At 35.4% G+C, this 25141-nt stretch overlaps 1 protein-coding gene across 1 annotated transcript in view; it reads left to right on the top strand.

The window, feature by feature from the left end:
- Positions 1-25141, top strand: part of LOC136858508 (uncharacterized) — a 144577-nt gene that overhangs the window by 96667 nt on the left and 22769 nt on the right. The window lies entirely within an intron of this gene.

Raw genomic sequence — 25141 nt, forward strand, 5'->3', positions numbered from 1 at the left:
AGTACCTTCAAATCATTTCTGTTCAGGTGTTCAGATTACCAACACATCTAAACCTTTCTTTGCCTTCTTTAAAGTTACACGCGCTGTTAAGAAATTGAAAATCTAATCACGAAAGACATGCCACTTTTCAATGCAAATCGCACAACAAATCACACTCAAGAAAATTGAAAGCCACCTGTATCACATCAGACAAAAGCCAGCGAGTATAAGTTCCTGCATTAACTGTACAGCCAACATACTACCAATGGCACTAAAATACTTATTTTGCCTTAACGAGTAAAATGTCATCTAATAAGGCAGCAATTATAAAGTTTTAGTCGAGCAGATAATAATAGGGTCTAATGTTTCGATTCTGCTGCTTAGCGATGGGTTGCCGACCAAGAGAAACTAATTCGATAGGTCTATTTAAATCGAAGATTACTCAAAATCTTCTCCAGGCTTTTGTGAATAGCGCGTTGATGCCAGCTGTACGATGAACTTTCAAGTTGGAAGTTATATTTGTCAGACTAGATAGAAATGTACCAATATTTTGCTTAAACAGTTTTAAAAATTTTAAGGGGTATGCGTAACTCCGCGTTCCGCCTGAAAAAAAGCCCTGGTCTCATGAATCTTTAATTTGGTCCAAAGTGCACTTTAAAATCTTCAGCAAATAAAAATACACTCTTCAACACTTAATTGAGAAACCATGAAATGCACTAAACCATCAATTACTGCTGTATAAGAAGCAATCATGTTGTACGCTGTAATAGAAGCTTATTGCAGACTAGCTAAGATCATGACATCTCTGAATGAGCTATATGGGTTAGGCAATTATTGCATCATCCACACGCCCAGACACAGCACAGTGAATAACTGGAAACTGAAATGAGGCTCGCACTGTACATCACAATGTTCGTTCGTTCGTTTTTCCCTAGACAATTTATGGTGTACTACACATCATAGCCTTCTCCAAGTGCTTCAAAAGACATGCATTAACAATATATTATATCTAACTATAACAATGTAAACAAAGAAATTCCAAGAATTCTAATACGTTATGTTTCTTTCCTTTGAATTAATATTTTTGTTACGGTCATAGATAAAATTATGTATGCAACTTGTGTGGCATGAACGTTTTTACACTTGAGTAATTTAAGAATTTTCCACTCATGCAAAAAAGGTTCACTTTGTGCCTGAGTTGCACAAATAACAATTTTGGAGGTAAGAATTTGTGAACAAGTGATTTGCATGTTATTGTCACAATAATGTCAATAAATATTATCTTTGTGGCGGTTCAAATACTTAAGGCATATGCACCTTCTGCCATTTCCCCCGGAGTGCATATCTTCTCAAAGTAGTGGAATATTCTTAGCTTAATGCAATGAATTTTCAGTTGCAATCAGACATCATAATCATCATCATCATCGTCATTTTACAGTTCCAGTTTCCCGGGTACTGTTGGCGAGCCTCTTCCATTCTGTCTTATTGAGATATGTTCTGTTGTTAATAACATCCTCCAGTGTCCTTCCCCGATCAGCAATGTCCATCTTTACGATGTCCATCCAGTAAGTTCTTGGTCTTCCCACCATCCGTTTCCCTGCCACATGTCGCTCCAAGTTAACATATGCTGTCCTTGTTGGCTCCATCCTCATTACATGCCCAAACCACCTCAGTCTGGACATGCTGATCTGATCTAACAATGATGTAACAATCCCAGCTTCCTTCCTAACCACATCATTCCTCAACTTGCCCAGTTTAGTTTTTTGAATTGCGGACCTAAGGAACTTCATCTCGGATACCTGCAACCTTGATGAGTTTTTCTTAGTGAGGGTGCAGGTTTCAATACCATAGGCTAAAACTGGTATGAAGTACTAAGTGAACATGACCAGCTTTGATTTTGTTGGTACTTTGGGGTTCCAGAGGAGTATTTGTACTTGCTGTTAAAAGTGAGAGCTCTTCTGCACTCTATTTGCCACCGAAATAAAGGTGGCATTGTAGTTTTTTCTTTCTTTTTTATAATGAGGTGAAAAGAAAAAGGATATTAAAAGAAAATTAATAGAGGAAGAGAAATAGTGGAATAAGAGAAGAATAAAAGAGATTGAAGTTAAACTGTGCATATATGTTTTCATTTGTTTCCGGTATTGCACTTTTTACCATATTTTTTCTCTTCACAATTGTTTTTTTCACGTCAACTGTTCCAAAAATTCTATAGGATCATAATTACTTATTCAATTATATTGAACTATATTATATGTATCTATATATACTTACATTCCCGCGACCGAAGTAAACACTGGATCATTAAGCTATTCTTCATTTTACGTTGGCGTTTGAAACCACATTGCCTGATATTGAATATATCGTGCTGATCACCGGGAGCTGCCAAGTTACCTCAATTGATCTACTCATCTTCAGCTTCAGTACGATTATGGATCTTCGTATGTGTTCGATTGTGTTATGACTTTGTGCCTGACAGTGTATACAAGCTAGCTCATTAAACCGTTCTCCGCTTTTCATAAACATTATAAGACTTTGCCTAACACTGCGTGTGCCATACTGCTGTTCAGAAAATTATACACTGTTTCTTTTAAGTGACTTACATTTTACTTCTTCTGAATTTTACAGTGTCTACCCCCGTCATTTTTTGATCGCCTCTTCTACTGATCCAGAGTGAACTTGATCTTTTATTTTCTTTTTCCTATGCATTGTTTTTCATGTTTTAATTGGCTGATGATGACCTGGACTAAGGTCAAAACCGGTACCACTTCTACTTATTATTAAATAAGAATGTAATCACTGCATTTCTTATTCTTTTGTATTGAATAGGTTGAACCTCTTTATTTATTATTTCAATTTTAACTGTGATACTTTTCAATACAAAACAATGACATTTTTATCTTTAAATACCTGTAAAATACACACTAATTCTTTGTATATTAGTGTGTATTTTACAGGTATGTTTATAGTGTTATAATTTATATTGTAATTGCTGTGTGTTTGACAGAGTGGAAAGTTTTTATTGCACCTCTCCATTAAGTCGTGAACCTTTTTCACTCCAAATTTATTCCTGATATCCTCATTTCTTAAGCTGTCCTTTTTTGTCTTTCCTTTCATTCAACTGGCCTGGATTTTATTCTCCTGGCTTTCTGCCAGTATCCAGGTCTCTGCTGCTAAGGTCTGTATTGGGCAGGAGTACATCTTATACATCACTTCATTGGTACTTCCTTGCTACACACCAGGTTTCTCACTCTGGTAGAATACATTTCCCTGTTGAACCTTTTTACTGATTTCCATGTCCAACCCTCTAGCCTGCAACAGTTTGCTTCCCAAGTACTTGAAGCTCTCCACAATTTTAATGTTTTGTCATTTTAATTTTATAATTCCTTTCAATCCTCTTTCTCCTGTATCCATTGCTTTGCTTATCTCCTACTTCTAACATCAAAACTGATGATCTGTCCAGGTTGTCTTACTGTTTTCTGTGTTGATTTTCATTCTAAAATTTCCAATAATCTCACTCAACATGTCAAGTTGCCCTTGTATATCCTCTCTGTTTACTCTCATCAGCAAACAGCATTACCTTCAGCTCCCTGTCCCCATATTTTACCTTTGTCTCCTTCACAATTAATACCAGAGATATAAGAGTACATGTAATATATGTGTAGTGTAATGTACATGGCACATTAATCATGGGAAATACACAGGAACAGAACATACCAGCATATTATCTGAAACTCTTTCTTACATGAAATGTTCAATAACAGTGGTGAGAGCTCACTTCCTTGTCGTAGTTCAGTTTCACTCCAAAACTTTGCTATTCTCCCCACATGTGTCTGGACTCCACTGCAATAATTTTTGTACATTACTTGCACAAATTCTATCATTTGTTTCCTAAATCCTTTTCACTGCATTACTTTCCATATCTTTGCTCTGGGTACACTATTGTAAGCCTTTTCTAAATCAAGGAATGTCATCACCATATCTCTTCCATATTCCCAATGTTTCTCCGTTAACTGCCTCATACTGAAGATAGGTTCTAGTATGGATCTTCCATTTCAAAAGCCATATTGCTCTTCTTGTAATTGCCCTTCCACCTTCCTTCCCATTCTATTTTCTATTACCCTTTCAAATATTTTTGCTACCTGAGATATAAGCATACATGTACTGTCATGTAATGTACATAGTACATTAATCATGGGAAACACACAGGAACAGAACATACCAGTATATCACAATGCCTTCCATTAGATTAATACATGCAAAATTCCGTGGAATTCTTGACGGACGTTTTGTTTGAAAACGTATAATGTTTGGCTAGAAATCTTTGAATTAATGGAGAAATTTCGTAGGTGGGGCTTTTTTTAAAGTGATGATTGTTCAAATAGGAATATCGTTTTTGTGAATTTTAGGAAGGGCTCTGGCGATGGGTAAGCTAGCATTCATATTGATGTATTTGGGCAGTTCTTGATCATTAAAAAGATGTGGAATTTATAAATAGCAACTTTCATTTCATCCATTTTCCTTCTGATTAGTGTCAATAGAGGATGGTTACCAAGTTGTTCTTCCCCTTAAAACAATAATCACCACCACCACTTAATATTATGTAGCAGGGACGGGACCTGGCAACCCTCTTGACCATTTGGCCTGTGGAGTGAGTTTTCAGTAGAGATTTGTGTAATATGAAAATATTGTTTGTGTAAACCTTATTTCTTATCTATTTAGTTAAAATGAAATTGTTTTCTTTATTATTAAGAGTGCATTGGAATTATATTTTCTTTTCTTTCCATTGATTAATCTTAATATAAAAATAAAAGCAGAAAATATCTGTAACAACTCAAAAAAGGAAAGAAAAAAGGCATTAAACTATCAAACAGGCAGCAAAAGCGAGAATAGGCACCCAAAAAAAGGCAAAATAACAACTGGTTTTACCATTCCCAAATGACCGGAAACATGTTTGTCTCTGTTTGACACTTCGATACATTCACCAGATAAGAAAGGCATTTTGCCTAACTTCTGGGCTCTAATAATTACTTTTTAAACATCTCTCTTGTCTCGCTAATTAGCCATATGGTACTGTTTAATAGTCCTCCTTTTACAAAATAATTTCTTTCTATTACATTTAATAGGGGCTGCCTGGCCGAGGTAGTAAAAGCCTGCTCGGTTTGCCCAGAAGGACGTGGGTTCGAATCCCCATCAGGAAGTCATAAAATTTAATAAATGAGATTTCCACTTCCGGAGGTGCACATGGCTCTGAGGCTCACTAAGCCTACACCAAAAATGAGTACCAGGTTAATTTCTGGGGGTAAAGGCAGCCGGATGTAGAGCTAACCACTCTACCACATCAAGAGCCGAGGTTACAGATAGTGGAAGCATTTACCTTCCACCCCTCCAAGGGCCTTCTTGGCCTGTATGGAGATGAATTTGCTTTGCTATTACATTTATTCTTAACTGTGACTAAAATAGTTATGTGATCACTTATATCATTTATCAGTTCAGTTTCTCTAAAGAGCTCATCTGGTTTTATCAGTACTGCATTTAGAATATTCTTTCATCTAGTTGGTTCCATCACGGTTTGATTTAGCTGCGATTCCCAGATTAACTTATTTACCATTTGTTGGTCATGCTTTCTGTTATTAACATTGAGATCGCCCTCTACAATCACAATCTTTTCTGTGTCATTCCCCTCATAACTGGAGAGTTTAATATCAAACTACATCAGAGGGATATGTGATGATAAAAATTGGTTCATGAGGAGCCAGTATGGATTTAGAAAGAAATTTTCTTGTGAGGCACAACTGGTGGGATTTCAGCAGGACATATCAGATCAGTTGGATTCAGGAGGCCAGTTAGATTGCATAGCCATAGATCTTTCCAAAGCCTTTGATAGAGTGGAACATGGAATATTATTAAAGAAATTGGAGGGAATAGGATTGGACGTAAGGGTTACACGTTGGGTAAAAACATTTCTAAATTCAAGGGTTCAGAAAGTCAAAGTAGGAATTAACGTATCGCAGGAAGAGAAAGTTTGGAAGGGAATTGCACAGGGTAGTATAATCAGTCCGTTACTTTTCTTAATATATGCAAATGATTTAGGGAACAATATAACATCAAAAATAAGATTGTATGCAGATGACATAATTGTTTATAGGGAAATAAACAACATTGAGGATTGTTCAGAATTACAAAGGGACCTTGAGAGTATCCAACAATGGGTTGAAGAGAATAATATGAAGGTTAATGGAGGCAAATCAACTGTTACAACATTTACAAACAGGAGTTTTAAAACTGAATTTGAATATACTTTGGATGGGGTAGTTATCCCAAAAGATGGCAAGTGCAAATACTTAGGTGTAAGATTTGAAAGTAATTTGCACTGGAAGGGTCATGTGGATGACATTGTTGGGAAAGCATACAGATCATTACATGTCATAATGAGGCTACTTAAAGGATGCAACAAAGAATTAAAAGAGAAAAGTTACTTAAATATGGTTCGCCCATTATTGGAATATGCAAACAGTGTTTGGGATCCTCACCAAGAATACCTAATAAAAGAAATAGATAGTGTGCAGAGGAAAGCAGCAAGATTTGTAACAGGGGATTTCAGGAGAAAGAGTAGTGTGTCAGAAATGTTAAAGAAACTAGGGTGGGAAACTTTAAGTAAGAGAAGGGAGAAAACTAGACTTATAGGTTTATATAGAGCCTATACAGGAGAAGCAGCATGGGGAGATATCCGTGAGAGGCTTCAGTTGGAAAATAATTATATCGGCAGGACTGACCACAAATATAAAATTAGAAGGAATTTTAGCAGAAGCGATTGGGGTAAATTTTCATTCATTGGGAAGGGTGTGAAGGAGTGGAACAGTTTACCAGGGGTAGTGTTTGATCCTTTTCCAAAATCTGTACAGATATTCAAGAAGAGAATAAACAGCAACAGAGAAAATAAATGAAATGTTAGAGGGCATTCGACCAGTGCAGGTTAATGCAAAAAAAAAAATGTGTGTGAATAAATTCCATCCCCTGGACTAAGGAGTTTGGACAGCCAAAGTAGGGGACTGCCTGTAGGGGTGAAGTACAGTGGGGACTTCGAGGGCCCTGGGACCGCTACAGTGGCAGTGAAGGCCCTTCAGGAACTCTGAAAAGTGGTGGTAAAAGGGGCTCTGGTTAAGCCGCAGCAGGTCGTTATGCTACTTAGGTTCCAGAATGGGTAAAGGAAAGAAAAAGTAAATAAATGCAATGTAAATTTTAATCTTATACCAGTTGTACAGTATCATTTGAAGTAATTCCACATACTGTATATCAGATGACTATATTTGTAAGTAGTACAGGAGATATTATAAGTAGAATTTTGTAAACAATGTAAATTTATTAAGGTTGAGCTGTGTGTTTAATAGAAAAAATTGTTAGCGTAAATTATATAATATTGTATTATAGGAAAATTTTATTCTCTTGTTAATTTAATATTTAGTGCTTGACAATAATGTATTTTAGTGTACCATTTGCCACCGAGGTAAACACCTCATTTGCAAATAAAGAGATTTTGATTTGATTTGATTTGATTTTGATTATCAATAAGCTTCTTATCAAACAATTCCGCATCAATGGTAGCATCTCCCCTTCCAGGTGTGTACATGCCAAGAAAATCAAGTTGCCTATTATCTATAGAGATAAGTCTTACACCAAGAAGTTCATGTTTCTGATTCCTTTTTCATAGTTTACAAATTCTTCTTTCTCCTTTTGATTCTATCCTGTGAACACTCCAGTTCTGGGAAAAAATGTCAACATCAATAATATCATTTCTGAGTCATGATTCAACTCCTATTATAATATCTGGTAAATATATATCTATTAAATTACTTCATTCTACTCCTTTCTTTACAATAATTATATTTAAAAACATATGATATATATTATTATAATAATAACTTTTAATATAAAGGCCAAAGGCAGGCATTTATACAAGTGGAAGCACATGCTTCCTCCCCAGTGCACAATGACTGCAATGTCCTACAGAGTTTTGTCTCAACGGCGCACTAGACACCAGCATCTTGGAAAGATGTAGCAATCTAACTAATGACTCCGCTGTACACTGGGACGGAACACTGATAATCTCACGATTGAAAAGGCCTAAGGTGCTTAAATGTTTATAACATTTGCAATCGATGAAATTAAATTATAATTTCCTCCTGGGAACTTCATCATCATCATCATCCTTTCATGTATTAGTCCTATAGAAGAACTGTTACAGTCTATACAAAACATTTGTATTTTCACACCATCTCTTCCTGGGGCATCCCAGAGATCTCTACCCACAGAGGCAGTAGTTTATGACTGCTTTGGGGATCCTGCTTCTGTCCATCCTGTTTAGGTGTTCTAGCCAATTTCTCTGGTATTCATAGATGTATTCCAATATAGGTCTGCTTTTAAGATCATTTCAGCACATCTGTGTTTCTTTCGTGTTCCCACTTAGTGACTCCTGCTGTTCACCGCATGTATTTCATTTCAGCTGTAGTTATTCTTCTTTCATCGCATTTCCTCAGGGTCCACATTTCATTTCCATAGCAAAGTACAGGTCTTGGCAAGGTTTTGTAGATTCTTGTACGGGTATGTTTTTGAACTAATGATGGTCTAAAAACTTTATTGATGATTCCCAAATATCTGTTGAATTTGGAGATTTTCTCAGGTATGTCCAGTTCTTCAAAGAAAGACAGTTTGTAGCCGAGGTATTTCAAATAATTAACTCTTTACAAAATGTTGTTATTTAAGCAGATCTTGCTTCTTACTGGCCGGCCCCATGGTGTAGGGGTAGCGTGCCTGCCTCTCACCCGGAGGCCCCGGGTTCGATTCCCGGCCAGGTCAGGGATTTTTCTCTCAACCTGAGGGCTGGTTCGAGGTCCACTCAGCCTACGTGATTAGAATTGAGGAGCTATCTGACGGTGAGATGGCGGCCCCGGTCTCGAAAGCCCAGAATAACGGCCGAGAGGATGCGTCGTGCTGACCACACGACCCTCCGTAATCTGCAGGCCTTCAGGCTGAGCAGCGGTCGCTGGGCAGGCCAAGGCACTTTCAAGGGCATTAAGTGCCGTGGGGTTTGGGTTTGGTTTTGCTTCTTACTGGTTCCTTGCCACAGAAAGCCATTATCTTAGTTTTCTCAGGGGATATTTCCATTGAGTAATTTTCTGAGACTAGGTTTAGGTTATACATTGAACTTAATTTCTGAAATATTTCTACAGTTTAACAGTAACAACTTTACATCATCCTTACTTAACTTCCAGCTCTCTGTACTCTCACCACCAGTTCCTAGTCCACCCCGTTTCATTGAATGTCATGATCATTATATTTTCTTTTTATTGAAACTGAACTACAAACCATATTTGTTCATAGTGCCTCACCATTTTGGATGCCTGGCACTCAGTACTAGACAAATGTCTTCTGACTGGGTTTCTTATGCATCAATTTAATATTTTCAAAATGTTCTTTCTAGATAATTTTGTTGGTTGACAAACTGGATGGTACCTTCTTAATACTGAATTGTATATTCAATTCTAATGTCTGTTATTCATCAATATCACCAAAAGAATATGTATTAATAGTACTGTATGAACTCATTATGTAACTATCATATATTCGATTTCAATTTAAAATTAAAGAATATGAAAAAAATGTGTGATTAATTTTTTTGTATCAATCAATCAATCAATCAATCAATCAATCAATCAATCAATCAATCAATCAATACTGATCTGCATTTAGGACAGCCACCCAGGTGGCAGATTCCCTATCTGTTGTTTTCCTAGCCTTTTCGTAAGTTGGTACGTTATTCCAATCCCTAACTCCCCTTCCTGTAACTGAATATTTGCCCCAATTTGTATGGTACTAGTGAATCAAAAAAGATTAAGATGGGAAAAGCAATGGGGATGGATGAAATCAGTGTAGAAATATCTCAATCAATCAATACTGATCTGCATTTAGGGCAGTCGCTTAGGTGGTAGATTCCATACCTGTTGTTTTCCTAGCCTTTTCTTAAATGATTTCCATGGTTACCATGAGACTCTAATCCCATTCTGCAAGGAGGCCCCATGATAGAAAGATTGAGAAAGTATTTGTTAGGGATTACACACTTTCGTATAAGTCCTTACTACTGAATATCCAAGACTGCAGAAAAATAAACACTCTTCTTCTACTGCTGTTCCTATTCCTGTGTGGTTGTGGATGCAAACTGTATTGCACATGTGGATTTGGTCCTGTTTTATACCGGATGCCCTTCCTGAAGCCAACCCTATGTGGCGAGATGTAATCAACTATTGCGTGTTTCTGTGGTGGTTAGTAGTGTAGTGAGTTGTCTGAATACGAAGAGGAGAGTGTTGGGACAAACGCAAACAGCTAATCCATGAGCCAGAAGAATTAATCAGACATGATTAAAATCCCAAACACGGCTGGGAATCGAACCTGGGACTCTCTGAACCGAGGCCTCATAACTGACAATTTAGCCAATTAGTCAATCAATCCAGTCAATCAATTAATCAATCAATCATCAATCCATCAATAATAATGTGCACTTAGGGCCGCTTATTCGTCTACTACTAACATCATTCCACACAATCTCTCCACTGACAATTCGAAACACACCACATATGATAAAAATCATTGTTATCCGTACTGAAGGTACTGAATGTAGGATGTTAAAAGGTTTGTTTTTTTCCACCTATTCAATACATATAAATTTTATAATTTAGGAATTTATTGTAGATTCAACTTGAGACATGTTTCACCCTTCATTGAGGGCATCATCAGTCAAAATATCACCTCAAGGTAAAAAATCAGGTAACTGGTTAGTAGTAGACATGTACAAATTAATACATATTATTAACAACATACAAAAATTAAGTATGGGAAATAGTTGCACAAAAGTGATGGTTGAACATGTAGGTTTATAGATGAAAGGTCAGCACCAATGCCTAAAATTAACATAGTAGAGTTCTGCAGTGGTGCTCTGGAGAAACAGTTGACGCAATCATATGATAATAAAAAGTTAAAAATATTTACATTATAACAATTAAGGGAGAAAAGGTGTAGTGTTTGGCGTCAATGTTTTTAACCTACAATTGATGTCAAAGGTTGGTAACTATACAGTATTTACATTGTTCTGTTGAACAGTTGAGAAAAAGTTTTAAAAAATATTTACATTTAACATTCAGCGTAAATGTTTGTAAATAAAAACTAATGTCAATGGTTGGTAACTATATAGTGATTACATTATCTAATTGAATAGTTGAGAATTTACAATTAAATACATATTTGCACAAGAGCAGTTGGTCCGCAAGGATAAAATATTTTTAGTACCAAGTGCGTCCTGGTGTTTTAGAGGTTGGAAGAAGGAAATAGCATTGACATTTCAGAAAATGTAGAGCAGTTTATTTTAGTTAAAAATCACCGGGGGTAGGGAAAATTTCATAGCCGTATGAGGTTTTTTAGGCATCAAACTGAAAGTTTTCCAGTTGCAGCGCCGAGATCGGGATGGAGACTGGTCGGTGTGGCTGGAGATTCATGGGTAATCCGTGCGTTTGAACGGCAACAATGGTGACAGTTAATAGTGGGTAATTGCTAATTAGGAAAAATGTTGCGGGTTGAGACTTCCGCTTAATCTTTTAGTTGACTTCTGTAGCATCGGTTGTGATGTGAAGACATCGGTGTTAAATGCCTGTGAGACAAAATGATATTGTTCCGTGGAATAAAGTAAGGCGGACTACGGGATGAAGTTGTTGTTCTTTACTGGTCTGGTGAGATAGAATAGAGTTGCTTGTGTTGTGGACTGCTGCGGAGAAATTAGAATGTATACGGCAACTGCAGAGTCAGAGCGTTAAAGCTGGGATGAGGCATCTTCTTATTCTGACTGCGAAGAGGAGCCGTAGTGGCACGCCATATTTGTGCCGATGTGCGCTGGGTTCCGGCGAGTTGTTGAAAGTTGTATTGTATGAAGTGGAAGCTATCTGTAATTGAGATGTTAATAGTATTAGTTGGTGTGTAAGAAAGGTTTATGGTAAGTAATGAAGAGTGAATGTTATGTTACGTACCTGTTGTGTCGCTGAGAGGTAATTGTTGATGAGAATTGGTGGACTATGAATGAGGCTTAGTCGGTAATACGCACATACGGTTAGCAATGGCGGCGGGAGGAGCGGGGAGCTTTGGGGGGGAGGGGCATGGGCGGAGTCATGCGCAAAGGTGAGCTGTCAGAATGGAGGAAGGCAGAGTGGAGGGGCGAGCTTGTTGTGTATAGGGAGTGCAGGTTGATGTAGTGTTAGTTATAAAAAGAGGGGGGGGGGATAAGGAACCGAAAGTTACGCGGATAATATTGATGCCATTTGTTAATGTGGTGAATGTTATTTGCTTGTGCTGGGTGTTGTACTGTTTTTGAAGGTCGAGTGGTTCTTATTTCTCGTGTTGTATCGGTGGGGTCGTGGTGGAGGGGGAGGTGCTTGGGTGGGAGGACGTGTGGGCTTGCTGTCGTTGTGTGTGGGGGAATTGGTCGGAAAGGGGGAGGTGGGGGGTAGGGGGGTAATTGTCGACGTGCTGGGTGAGTTAGTTAATGTGGTATTGAGGATTTTAGACACGTTGTTGCCTTGAAAATTTATTTTTTGTAGTAAGGTGGGAATTTGTTCATAAAGGGGGTTTTTTAAATCTATTATCTCGTTGAAGTTTTTATCCTTGTTGAAGTGTTGGTCTAGATAGATGTATAGGTTCTCAAACTCAGTCATTAGTTTGCCTTTTTCGACTTTTTTTAGGATTGTTAAGTCTTGTTCTATTGTGGTGAAGTGGTGGCCAGTGTCCCTCATGTGGGTGCTCATTGCGGAAAATTTATTATGTTTTTGGGCATTGTAGTGTTCTAAATAACGGGTTTGGAAGCTTCGGCCAGTTTGTCCGATGTACGAGGAGTTGCATTGTGAACAGGTGAGTCTGTAAATACCTGAGCCCGCGTAGAGGTTTCTTCTTGGGTTGACAGAGTTCTGGTTGAAAAATATGTTCTGGTTCGTGTTCTGCGTTTTGAAGGCAATGTTGACTTCGTGCTTTTTTAGGGGGTTGGCTATCTGGTGGATGACTGGATTAGTGTATGTGAAAGTTGCGTATTTGTGTTTATTGGGTTTTATTGGGGAAAGATTTGTTGTTAATTTTAGTTTTACCTTATTGATGATCTTGTTGATCATGTTGGTGTTGAAGCCATTGAACTTGGCAATATCTGTTATGTAATCAAGTTCTTTTTTCAGATTGGTAGGTGAAAGGGGGATTTTTAAAGCTCTGTATATTAAGCTGTAGTAAGGGGCTTGTTTATGGGAGTTTGGGTGTAAGGAATTATTGTTTATTGTTAGTGGGGTGAAGGAGGGTTTTCTGTGTATTCGAAACTCAAAAGCGTTGTCCATTCGTGTGATGTTGATGTCTAAAAAATTGATGGAGCCGTTGTCCTCATCTTCTTTTGTGAATTTTATGTTGTTGTCTAAAGTGTTTAGGAATGTGAGGATGTTGTCGCTGTTGTTGCACTGTTTATCGATGATTACTAGTGTGTCGTCGACATAGCGGAGCCAAAGATGAATACCATTGATGGAATTTATAATTTTATTGTGTTCTAAGTTGTCCATATAGATGTTCGCTAGAATGCCAGAAATAGGGTCTCCCATAGCTAAGCCCTTTTGATGGTAAATCTTGTTGTTGAACGTGAAGTAATTATTGTTCAATACAAAGGTTAATATTTTAATGAACTCATCAATTTCTATTTTGCTTAGTCCACTGTGTTTGGAGAGGTTGTTTTTTTATGATGCTGATGGTTTCGAGAACTGGGATGTTCGGATACATGTTAGTGATGTCAAAGGAACATAGAATGTGGTTTGGTTGCAGTGTAAATTTATTCAGGGTTTGACAGAGGTCAATTGAGTTCTTAATGGGGTATTTGTTGTTGAATTTGTAGTGTTTTTTGAGAAAGTAGTGTAGAAATCTTGAAGTTTTGTATGTTGGACTGCCTCTACTGTTGATAATTGGTCGGATGGGGATGTCTTTTTTGTGGGTTTTGGGTAAGGACTTGGCTGTGGGTAAAGTTGGATTCATGTTGACTAGTTTAAAGATTTCTTGGTCATTTAAGAGGAAAGTTGAATTTTTGAGAAGAGTTTTCAAGTTGCGTTGTACTTTTGGTATAGGATCCTTGTTGATGGTGGTGTAGGTTGTATCGGAAAAGAATTCTTCAGTTTTTTTGATATAGTCCTGTTTGTTCATGAGTACAGTTGTGTTACCTTTGTCGGCTTTTGTTACTATAACGTTATTGGTGTTTATTTTGGTCTTTAAGGCATGGATTTGTTTTGAGAGGGTACTGTTTTTGTTGGATTTTAACTCATTAACTAGGGAGGGCAGTTTCTTTTTTATTTCGTGTCTGATGTCATTTTGTTTCTCTGTGGTGATCTGTTTACTAATGTTGGATTCTACTTCTGCAATAGTGGTGGTTAGGTCATCGATAGTATTGGGGTTAGGCCAATTGTGTTTTAGGCCTCTGTTTAGGAGGTTCATTTCTAAGTCAGAGAAGGTGGTGTCAGACAAATTGATGGTGGTAGGGGTGTTGTTTGAAATAATGGATGTAGTATCATTGTTCTTATTGTGGTTTGATGTGCTTGGTTTGGTTCCCTTCAGATGGGCTAGTTTGAGGTTTAATGTGTCTTGTTCCTTTTCTAGTATGTTGGTTAATTTATTGTCAGTATGTCTTAGGAAAGATTGCCATTCAAGAGGGGATAAGTGTTGTGCAAGGGTTAAATGTGTTCGATAAAGCTGTAAATTTAAGAATGATTTTTTCCTGTATAGTTGTTTAATCTTGTCCTTCAACCAGATGTTGTTGACTTTGTTTTGGGTGATAGTCGAGTTTCGAAATGGAATGCTTTTCCTTTGCAGTGGTCTCAAGAATTTGGGTACTAAATTTAGCTTAACACATTCTTTAAGGAAATTAATGTCTTTTGAAATTTTGCCGATTTTTACCTTGAGGTTTAGGTATTTGTTGGTTTTCATTGTAGCCTGGTTGGCTTTGACGTTGCAAGTGATAAAAATCATTGTTATCCGTATTGAAGGTACTGAATGTAGGATGTTAAAAGGTTTGTTTTTTTCACCTATTCAATACATATAAATTTTATAATTTAGGAATTTATTGTAGATTCAACTTGAGACATGTTTCGCCCTTCATGTTTTATTATCATATGATTGCGTCAACTGTTTCTCCAGAGCACCACTGCAGAACTCTACTATGTTAATTTTAGGCATTGGTGCTGACCTTTCATCTATAAACCTACATGTTCAACCATCACTTTTGTGCAACTATTTCCCATACTTAATTTTTGTATGTTGTTAATAATATGTATTAATTTGTACATGTCTACTACTAACCAGTTACCTGATTTTTTACCTTGAGGTGATATTTTGACTGATGATGCCCTCAATGAAGGGCGAAACATGTCTCAAGTTGAATCTACAATAAATTCCTAAATTATAAAATTTATATGTATTGAATAGGTGGAAAAAAACAAACCTTTTAACATCCTACACACACCACATAGTCGAGCATATCATTTCCTTACTCCCAAGTCTTCCCAGCCCAATGTTTGCAACATTTTCATAACACTACTACTTTATCGAAAATCAGCAAGAACAAATCATGCTGCTTTCCTTTGGATCTTTCCCAGTTCTCGTATCAAGTAGTCCCAGTGTGGGTCCCATACACTGGAACCATACTGTAATTGGGGTCTTACCAGAGACTTATAATCCCTCTGCTTTACATCCTTACTACAACCCCTTAATACTCTCATAACCATGTGAAGCTACCTGTAACCTTTCTAAACAACCTCGTTTAGGTGATTACCTCAATGAAGATCTTTTCTTATGTTAACACCTAGGTACTCAGTGTTCCCCATGAGGTACTATCACCCCATCAACACAAAAATTAAAACTGAAAGGACTTTTCATCTCGGTGAAATTTACAAATTGACTTTTCATCTCATTTACCATCATACCATTATCTGCTATCCATTTTACAACATTGTCTAGGTCCCTCTGCAGTTGCTCACAATCCTACAACTCATTCACTACTCTATAGCGCCTACAGTATAACATCATCTGTGAATAGCCTTATCTGTGATTCCAGTTCTTTACTCATTTCATTTATATATATACAAGAAAACAAAGGTCAGTAATACTGCCTTTCAGAAGGACCCCGCCTCTTAATCATTACAGGATCAGAGAACACTTCACCTACTCTAATTCTCTGAGTTCTGTCTCCTAGGAATTTAGCCACCCATTCAATACTCTTTTGTCTAGTCCAGTAGCTCTCAGCTAAGGAGTTGGATGTAGAAAGATAAACACTATACAACAAAAATATTTGAAGAGCAGGAAAATGCCCATTGCAATACTTACTGGAGCGATCACAACAGTGAAAGTGTTTATCATGTAATTCTCTTTTGGCTAAATGGTTAACGTGCTGGCCGTTGGTCACAGGGATCCTGGGTTCAATTCTTGGCAGTGTCAAGAATTTTAACCATCATTGGTTAATTTCTTTGGCAGGGGGGCTGGGTGTAGGTGTCATCCTTATCATCATGTCATCCTCATCACGACACGCAGGTCACCCACGGGTGTCAAATCAAAAGACCTGCACCTGGCGAGCCGAACATGTCCTCGGACACTCCCAGCACTAAAAGCCATACTCCATTTCATTTCACCTGCAGTTGCATTGAATTCCAGGTGCAGTAATTCAATGCAATGTTGGGTTGATGCATGTGTCAATGCTAATGGAGAGCATTTTGAACATTTCATTTGATATGCTGGTATGTTCTGTTCCTGTGTGTTTTCCTTGATTAATGTACTATGTAGAGTTGTAAAAATGAGATCTAATACAGAAATAAAACACTTCTGGACCCTGTTTGTAACATATTTTCTTCTTCTTCTATGTGTAAGAAATGTGTCCTGTAAGTCTGGCCAAGAAATGTGTTCTGTAAGTCTGGCCATACCCTTGTATAGGCAAATTGCCATGATGTGATCTGAATTGTGGTTATGCACCATGAATATTGTTGCTTTGAGAAGGGAATAGAATAATTTTATTGTCACTTAACAACATACAGTTGTAATTGATATATAATTAGTAATGCATCGACCACTGTCATCAGTGCCACTCACCATCTAGAAGTTGACGGTCGGTGTCCCCATTGTTGACGAAATCGGCCCTGGATTGACACAGTCAGTGCAAATATGAAATCCATCATCAGCTCCCATCCCAAGGATGCACATGACTATGATAAGTGTTGTTCCAAGATTAGAGCAGTGGACCCTGCACCAAAGCGGGACAATGCTTAGGAAGAAGTTGTAATTGACAAAGTTGATCACACTTGATCCTTTTTGTATAAACCAATTCCATAATCTATATCAAATTATTGAATTATTTTGAAACTATTAAATGTATGTTCAACTTTACTATATATAATACCGAGCTCGATAGCTGCAGTCGCTTAAGTGCGACCAGTATCCAGTATTAAAATTATAAAATTCTTTTATTAACAACCACCTACTCAATACAATCCAGTTTCCAGTATTCAGGAGACAGTAGGTTCGAACCCCACTGTTGGCAGCCCTGAAGATGGTTTTCTGTGGTTTCCCATTTTCACACCACGCAAATGCTGGGGCTGTACCTTAATTAAGTCCACGACCGCTTCCTTCCCACTCCTAGCCCTTCCCTGTCCCATCATCGCAATAAGACCTATCTGTGTCGGTGCGACGTAAAGCAACTAGCAAAAAAAAAAAACTGTATATAATTGTGATGAATGATTCATGAAGGACAATACAAAGAACTCATGAAAGTATATGAAGGGACACAATATTGTTTGTAGATGAAAGTGTGATTTCAGGAAAGGTTATAAGTGTAATTCAAAGAACAGCCTGTTGCAATGTAGCAAAGTTGTGTGTGTGGTTTTTCTTTCCATATTGTTCTATTTTGTTTAGGGTGCCCCTTAACACAACTATCATCACCATCACCAACACTGTTTGGAGAATTTCTGTGGTTGTTTTATTTTCATGCCTTGCATAGGAAGTCAAATGCACATACTTGAATGCTCTTGATATGCTTTGTAATTTGTGTTTAAAAATTTGGTATGCTTGTTCAGTGCGGAATTTGAGACATTCACTGCATTTTAGTGTGTAAACACCAGGTAAGTTATACATGTCAGTCACATTTCAAGCAGTTATTAATCTAGTTGAGATACTGTACACCAGGGTAGCATGCAGTTAAAATACACAAATTGTTTAAGAGATGATAATGAGGAATAAATCCATATCCATGAACAGACTCTCTGGTACACACCTATAAAATGTCATTTTTCTGTTTTTTAAAGGAATCAAAATAATCTTTAGAATTTTTTTAGATAAACATTATCTGCCTGTGTAGTACTCAGTCTGAAGGCTGGTTGGACCCCTAACAGCTAAACCATCAGCAGTCATAGACATCCTAGGCATCACTGAAGAGGTATACAATGGAAATGAAGAGTGAGGTAGTTTCCTGCTGCTTTCCGCACTGGGCTAGAAGTGCTATTACCTATCACTCTGCCAAGCCCACTGAAATGCAATCACCTGCAGGTATAAGTGATGACTTCACAACATTCATCACAGGGACTGGTTATATAAGAAATGGCATTGCTAGCATTGCTCATACCTCAGTCACTCACTTTCATATTGTCAAAGCCAAGGATAAAACTGAGACAGAGCTATGAAAGCAAAAAATGCTCTAGCCCATCCAGAAGATACAATGCACTGTAAACATATCACCAGAGAAAATAAATGATGTTGATAATGATGTTGCTGTTGTTTACATGACAATCAGTGGAAAACATTCTGGTGATTATAATCCAACCCTATGAGACCAGTTGCCTAAGTAAAAACTATTATTTTATTCACTGAATTCTGAAGCACTATTCTGAAAGTGGAGAGAATCACTGGTGTTTGTATTACAGTGTATGTCTTTGGGTCATTAACCTCTCTGGTTATCGTATTCCCTCAAAAGCAATAGTATCATTTCAACAATAGCAAAAAATCATACTTAAAACAGTATGTTGTAATACTGTGTTTTCAAAATCCAGAAATTTTTACCAGCATATATTTTCCATATTTTCCATTAATCCTACCAAATTATAGTGCCAAACATTAATCTTAGTAGTTCTGTTCATATTGACTTCTTGTAACATTCAGCTTTATGTATGGTACATTTTATCAAGTAATGTTAAAAGAAGCAAACTTAGAGTGATAAAATATTATAGTAAAAAGTTGATGAACTTGGACAAGGGCAGAAATTCTTGCCAATATTGTTGGCTGTCCATAGAGTGAGGTCGGGTTATCTGGATCCAAAGTTCATCATGTGGCCTGCTTGACCAGTCACTCTGATGAAACTTAGTTGTAACTGATATGTCACACAGGACTAACACCATGAAGTCTCTCTTACTTCTAGTGACAATTATTGGTAAGTTAAAAACAGCAAAAACAAGTCATTCTAATAGTAATTCTACAATCTTACAAACTGAAAGTTGGCGAACAAAGGGAATTTGTTTTAATCTATGTTTAGTGGTGAAAGGAAAAGAAAACATTGTTAAATATGGATATGTTTGTATCTTTCATACTTATCTTTGAAAATAGTTTAGATAATTATTGTAAAGATAACTTATTCTTACCATCCTTTCAGCATTTTCTTTGATTTATCTTTTGTATTTTTGAAGACTGCTAGACACAACGCCTCTATTGATAGAGCTGTCAGAGCTTTAATGAATATTGAGCCTGTAATAAGACATCTCTATAGGATTTGTTCCAATTGGGTGTTAAAAAGGAATGGATCTTTGTTACATAAAGTGACTCTGTAATCCTTTGTCCTTTGGGCTGGATCTCTTACAGTCATTCTCCTTAACTTCAATGTTTACCACTTCCTATTAATTTCAGGCCTTGGAGGCCAATTCAATTAATTTCAGGCCTTGGAGGCCAATTCTAATTGAAGAAAATATTTCTCAATCCACACATTCATAAGCTGTATGATCTATTTCAACTTTGGGCAAATTCATGAGTATCTTACAAAGCCTTGTCCCACTCATGCTATTGCCTTACTACATAAGCTTTGTTTGTATGAGGAAAAGTAGAAATTTAGAAAATCACCATTGAGTTCATAGGATTCATCTTATTCTTTGGTATCATGAATGCCATTTATTGTTCAAACTTCATCTTAGTGCTGCAATTGTATTTTCAGAGTAATTTTTAATTTTTGAGGATATATACAGATATTTTCACTACAAATAAACAAAACACCTTTAGTTTACTTTGAAAACACAAATGATAAAGTGCACCTGGCTTTGTCTCTTCCTTTTTCTTGTATTTATCCAGCTTTCTTCATATCCTACACTTCCCATATCAATACTGAAGATCTGCCAAGATGGCCCCTTAATGAGTATTGAAGTCTGCTCTCTTGATGAAACTGGAGAAGCAGAAACAAGCTCATTAGGGCTGAGAAGAAATAGATGTAGAAAAATTGAGATTGATGAGGAGTGAGGAAATTCTATCTGACACCAAATGTGTCACCAGAGATCTTTTATATGCTGACATCGTATGACGTGGAGTATCGAATAAACTTTTTGCCGCCCTTCAAAAATCCAACTACCTCTGCAGGGTTTGAACTTGCTATATTGGGATCCAGAGGCTGACACTCGACTACTGATCCACATAGCTATCTAACCAGATGTAAAGATAGTTAAGACTGCAGTTCACTGCATTAGCTTTGCTAAACTTTGTTTCTATTTTACTTACTATACTATCATCGTGGGAGGATACATATCCTAAGTACTTGAAATGATCCACCTGTTTCAATGTACATTCCCTGTCTGGCTTTCAGTCCTGTTACCTTTCTACCCAAATAACATCATGTTAGTCTTGAAAATGCTAATGTTCATATTGTACTCACTGCTCTTCTTTTCAAGCTTCAAGAAATTAGATAGTAATCTTCCACCACAGCAGCTGTTAAGACAAAGTTGACAGCATAGATCAGACTGCTGACTACATTTCCACCCAATAATTCTCTCCATGTCATTTTATACCTTTCAGTAAGCATGTCATATAAACTATGAACAATAAGGGTGAAAGATCACTGAATATTCACTCAAAAAACGTGCATACATTTAGACCACATAATCAAGAAATAAGGAGTCACATTCGTTTTATATGGCTATAACAATTTAGTAGTTCTTTATATACAGTCATATAATGTAGACCTCCTACTTGTGAAGTATGCCAAAGATATAATTTAGAAGAATTTAACTGGTGTCCGATGTCATTTAATGGTTCTCCTATTAGAACCTTTGTTCCATATTTGGTTTCTTGAGCTGAATACTTGTAATCTGAAATTTATTTTACAGAGAATAAACTATTTTACACCCAGTAATTTTGCCTATGAACTTGATGAGCCAACTGTGTTAACACTTGTGAATCATAAAAACATGTTCTTCAGAATAAAATACACTGTCCAAAAGAATTAACGGAAAGTGTTTTTGAATGTCTGGTATGTTACAATACTTTTGACACAATTGGTAACAGTGGCCCTATTGCATAGACCTTGTATTTTTGAAGCAGGAAACATCTGAGTCATTCATACTGTCTCTACAGTCTTAGCTCTGCAGTGCAGTGCCAGGAGACCCCTTAAAACAAAGAGAATATCTGTATATCATAGCAAGTAAACAGACTGAAGTTGTCTTTTCTGATGTTTGTATATCTTTGAGCATGTACAGTGAGATATCTTAATGATGTACAAGTTGCAAGAGCAGTCACTTTGATCCAGAAAGGGTTAACTTTTCGTGATGTTGCCGAGGACCTCAGTGTCTCCCCATTTCTCGTTTATTGGTTATGGAATAATACAACAAAACAGATCATTTCACCAAGCAGGTTGAATAAGGTCATTGACACATCACAACCCAAAATGAGAACCGATATCTGTTTATAAATTTCATTGTAAGGTTCCATATTGGCATTAAATTCAACTTTAGCTTTTAGAGATAATTTCCACCTTCTAATACTTTTTAATGGCTATTCTATTATTACATAAGTTTAGCTTAACCTCTATTTTCGATTTAGCTTAACATCTAATTCAATATGTGAGACATCTTCAACTTAAAAAGTGTGCATGTAAAAACTGATACAGACAGTAAACATTAGGCAAATTAAAATTGTTTAAAATGAGTTCAACACTGATAAAATGTTTGGTGACTCTTAAAACAGCATGGTAACATTTCAATCTTTGAAGGATAATGTGTACTGGGGAAAGGTTTGGCTAGGTGTTGTCTTCCTTTCTTCCTCTTCTGGGAACAAGTTGTTACCTTTAACACTGCATTGTAATTTGAAGAAGATTTGTGAATGATTGGACATTTATATGTAAAATTGGTACTGTTTATTTAAGTTCTTATGGAGCTTAGTTTCTGATTGAACAGGAGGAAACTCCTCTAAACCGTGATTGAAGTTGGTAGGCACGTATTGTTATCTTTCGATAACGAAGTGTTGTGAGAAGTCACTCCATTGGTCCCATTAAACTTGCAGTGCGTAAATGTCAGTGGTCAGTGATGGCCATGTGTTTGTATGGAGAGGCCCTGGTGAGCATTACTTGCTAAATATTGTACAGCAAGTTGACATATTCGGACAATATTCTATGATGGTTCTGTGAGGGTGGCATTAATGTTGACAGCCATATACATCTTGTCATTGTCGATGGCCGTCTTAACTGCCAGGGAGCACATCAACTAGATCTTGTTAGACCATGTTGTGCTTGCTGCATATGCTATTGGCCCTGAATTCCTTTTCATGAATGACAAGGTGCATGTAGTGAGCAACACCAGGAATGTCCTTCATTCAAGTGACGGAATTGCCAGCGGCTAGTCCCAATTTCAATCCCATTGAGTACATGTGGGACATGCTTGACAAACGCGTTATTGGTCATCCTGTTGCACCATACTCTCCAGCAACTTTCATAAGCTCTCATTGAAGAATGGGAACAAATACTGCAGAATGATCTCCGTAGACCTGCATGGAGTATGCACTTAGGTGGCAGGCTGTGATAAATGCTTACAGAGGGCATACACGATACTAAAGCTCTCAAACTCAGAATAAAACTGAACTGAACGATTGGATGAGCAGCTATTCCCACTTCGTTTTTGACACTGTTTGGACACTTAAGTTTGTTTTGTAAAAATGATTGAGAATCAAATTAATTATTTATTTATTTATTTATTTATTTATTTATTTATTTATTTATTTATTTATTTATTTATTTATTTATTTATTTATTTATTTATTTATTTATTTATTTATTTATTTATTTATTTATTTATTTATTTATTTATTTATTTATTTATTTATTTATTTATTTATTTATTTATTTATTTATTTATTTATTTATTTATTTATTTATTTATTTATTTATTTATTTATTTATTTATTTATTTATTTATTTATTTATTTATTTATTTATTTATTTATTTATTTATTTATTTATTTATTTATTTATTTATTTATTTATTTATTTATTTATTTATTTATTTATTTATTTATTTATTTATTTATTTATTTATTTATTTATTTATTTATTTATTTATTTATTTATTTATTTATTTATTTATTTATTTATTTATTTATTTATTTATTTATTTATTTATTTATTTATTTATTTATTTATTTATTTATTTATTTATTTATTTATTTATTTATTTATTTATTTATTTATTTATTTATTTATTTATTTATTTATTTATTTATTTATTTATTTATTTATTTATTTATTTATTTATTTATTTATTTATTTATTTATTTATTTATTTATTTATTTATTTATTTATTTATTTATTTATTTATTTATTTATTTATTTATTTATTTATTTATTTATTTATTTATTTATTTATTTATTTATTTATTTATTTATTTATTTATTTATTTATTTATTTATTTATTTATTTATTTATTTATTTATTTATTTATTTATTTATTTATTTATTTATTTATTTATTTATTTATTTATTTATTTATTTATTTATTTATTTATTTATTTATTTATTTATTTATTTATTTATTTATTTATTTATTTATTTATTTATTTATTTATTTATTTATTTATTTATTTATTTATTTATTTATTTATTTATTTATTTACATAACAGGCTTTTTGCCCAATTACAATGTTTACAATATACAGTAAAATTAATAGTTACACTACTAAACATTAAATGAAAAAAGACAATACAAAAAATACAATGAACGACCCAAACAATACAAAGTTGGTAACACAATAAAAATATACAGTTACTACATTAATAATTACTATTTTACAGTGGTGCCTAACACAAAGTAACACATTCAGTTATACAGTCTTAGTATTAAACATGACACATGACACATTATCCAAAATAATATTCTAAAAGAGAAATAAAGTGTTTAATTTATAGGTCATTTGAAAACTGTGAATTCAAATAGAAGAGAAATAAAAGAACAACTAGAAGAATGAAATAAAAACATATACAGAAAACAGAGGTAATATTCAACAGTATGTGCATTATAGGAAAGTATCACACGCCAATTCAAAGTTGATTCGATTCATGAAAAAGATATCCAAATTATATGTATTTAATGTATTATAAAGTTTCAGAATTTTATTAAGAGGAGAATTCTTATGGGCTTCTGTGCGGCATTTCTTAATGTAAAATAAATTCTTGAACCTGCCAGACTTCTGAGGAATGTAAAATGGTATCCTTCCAAGTAACCAGATGAGCTCTATACAGAAACCATAGTAATAGATGGTATTAGTGATCACAAAGCTGTTTTGGTTGTAGTTAAAAGTAAATGTGATAGAAAAGAAGGTCTTAAAAGTAGAACTATTAGGCAGTATCATATGGCATGAGGGAGTTTTAAAAAATTAAATATCATCAGTGGTAAACGGTAAATAAAAATGTAAACAGACTGTGGGATGGGTTTAAAGCAGTTGTTAAGGAATGTGAAAACAACCTGAATCTAGCAAAGGAGGCAGCTAAGGATAACATGACGGCAAGTAAAGTGGTTATGAGGGGGTTTAGGGGGTGTAGTAAGGATGTAAAGGAGAGGGCATAT

The sequence above is a fragment of the Anabrus simplex genome, chromosome 1 (assembly GCF_040414725.1).
Source record: "Anabrus simplex isolate iqAnaSimp1 chromosome 1, ASM4041472v1, whole genome shotgun sequence".
Classification (NCBI taxonomy): Eukaryota; Metazoa; Arthropoda; class Insecta; order Orthoptera; family Tettigoniidae; genus Anabrus; species Anabrus simplex.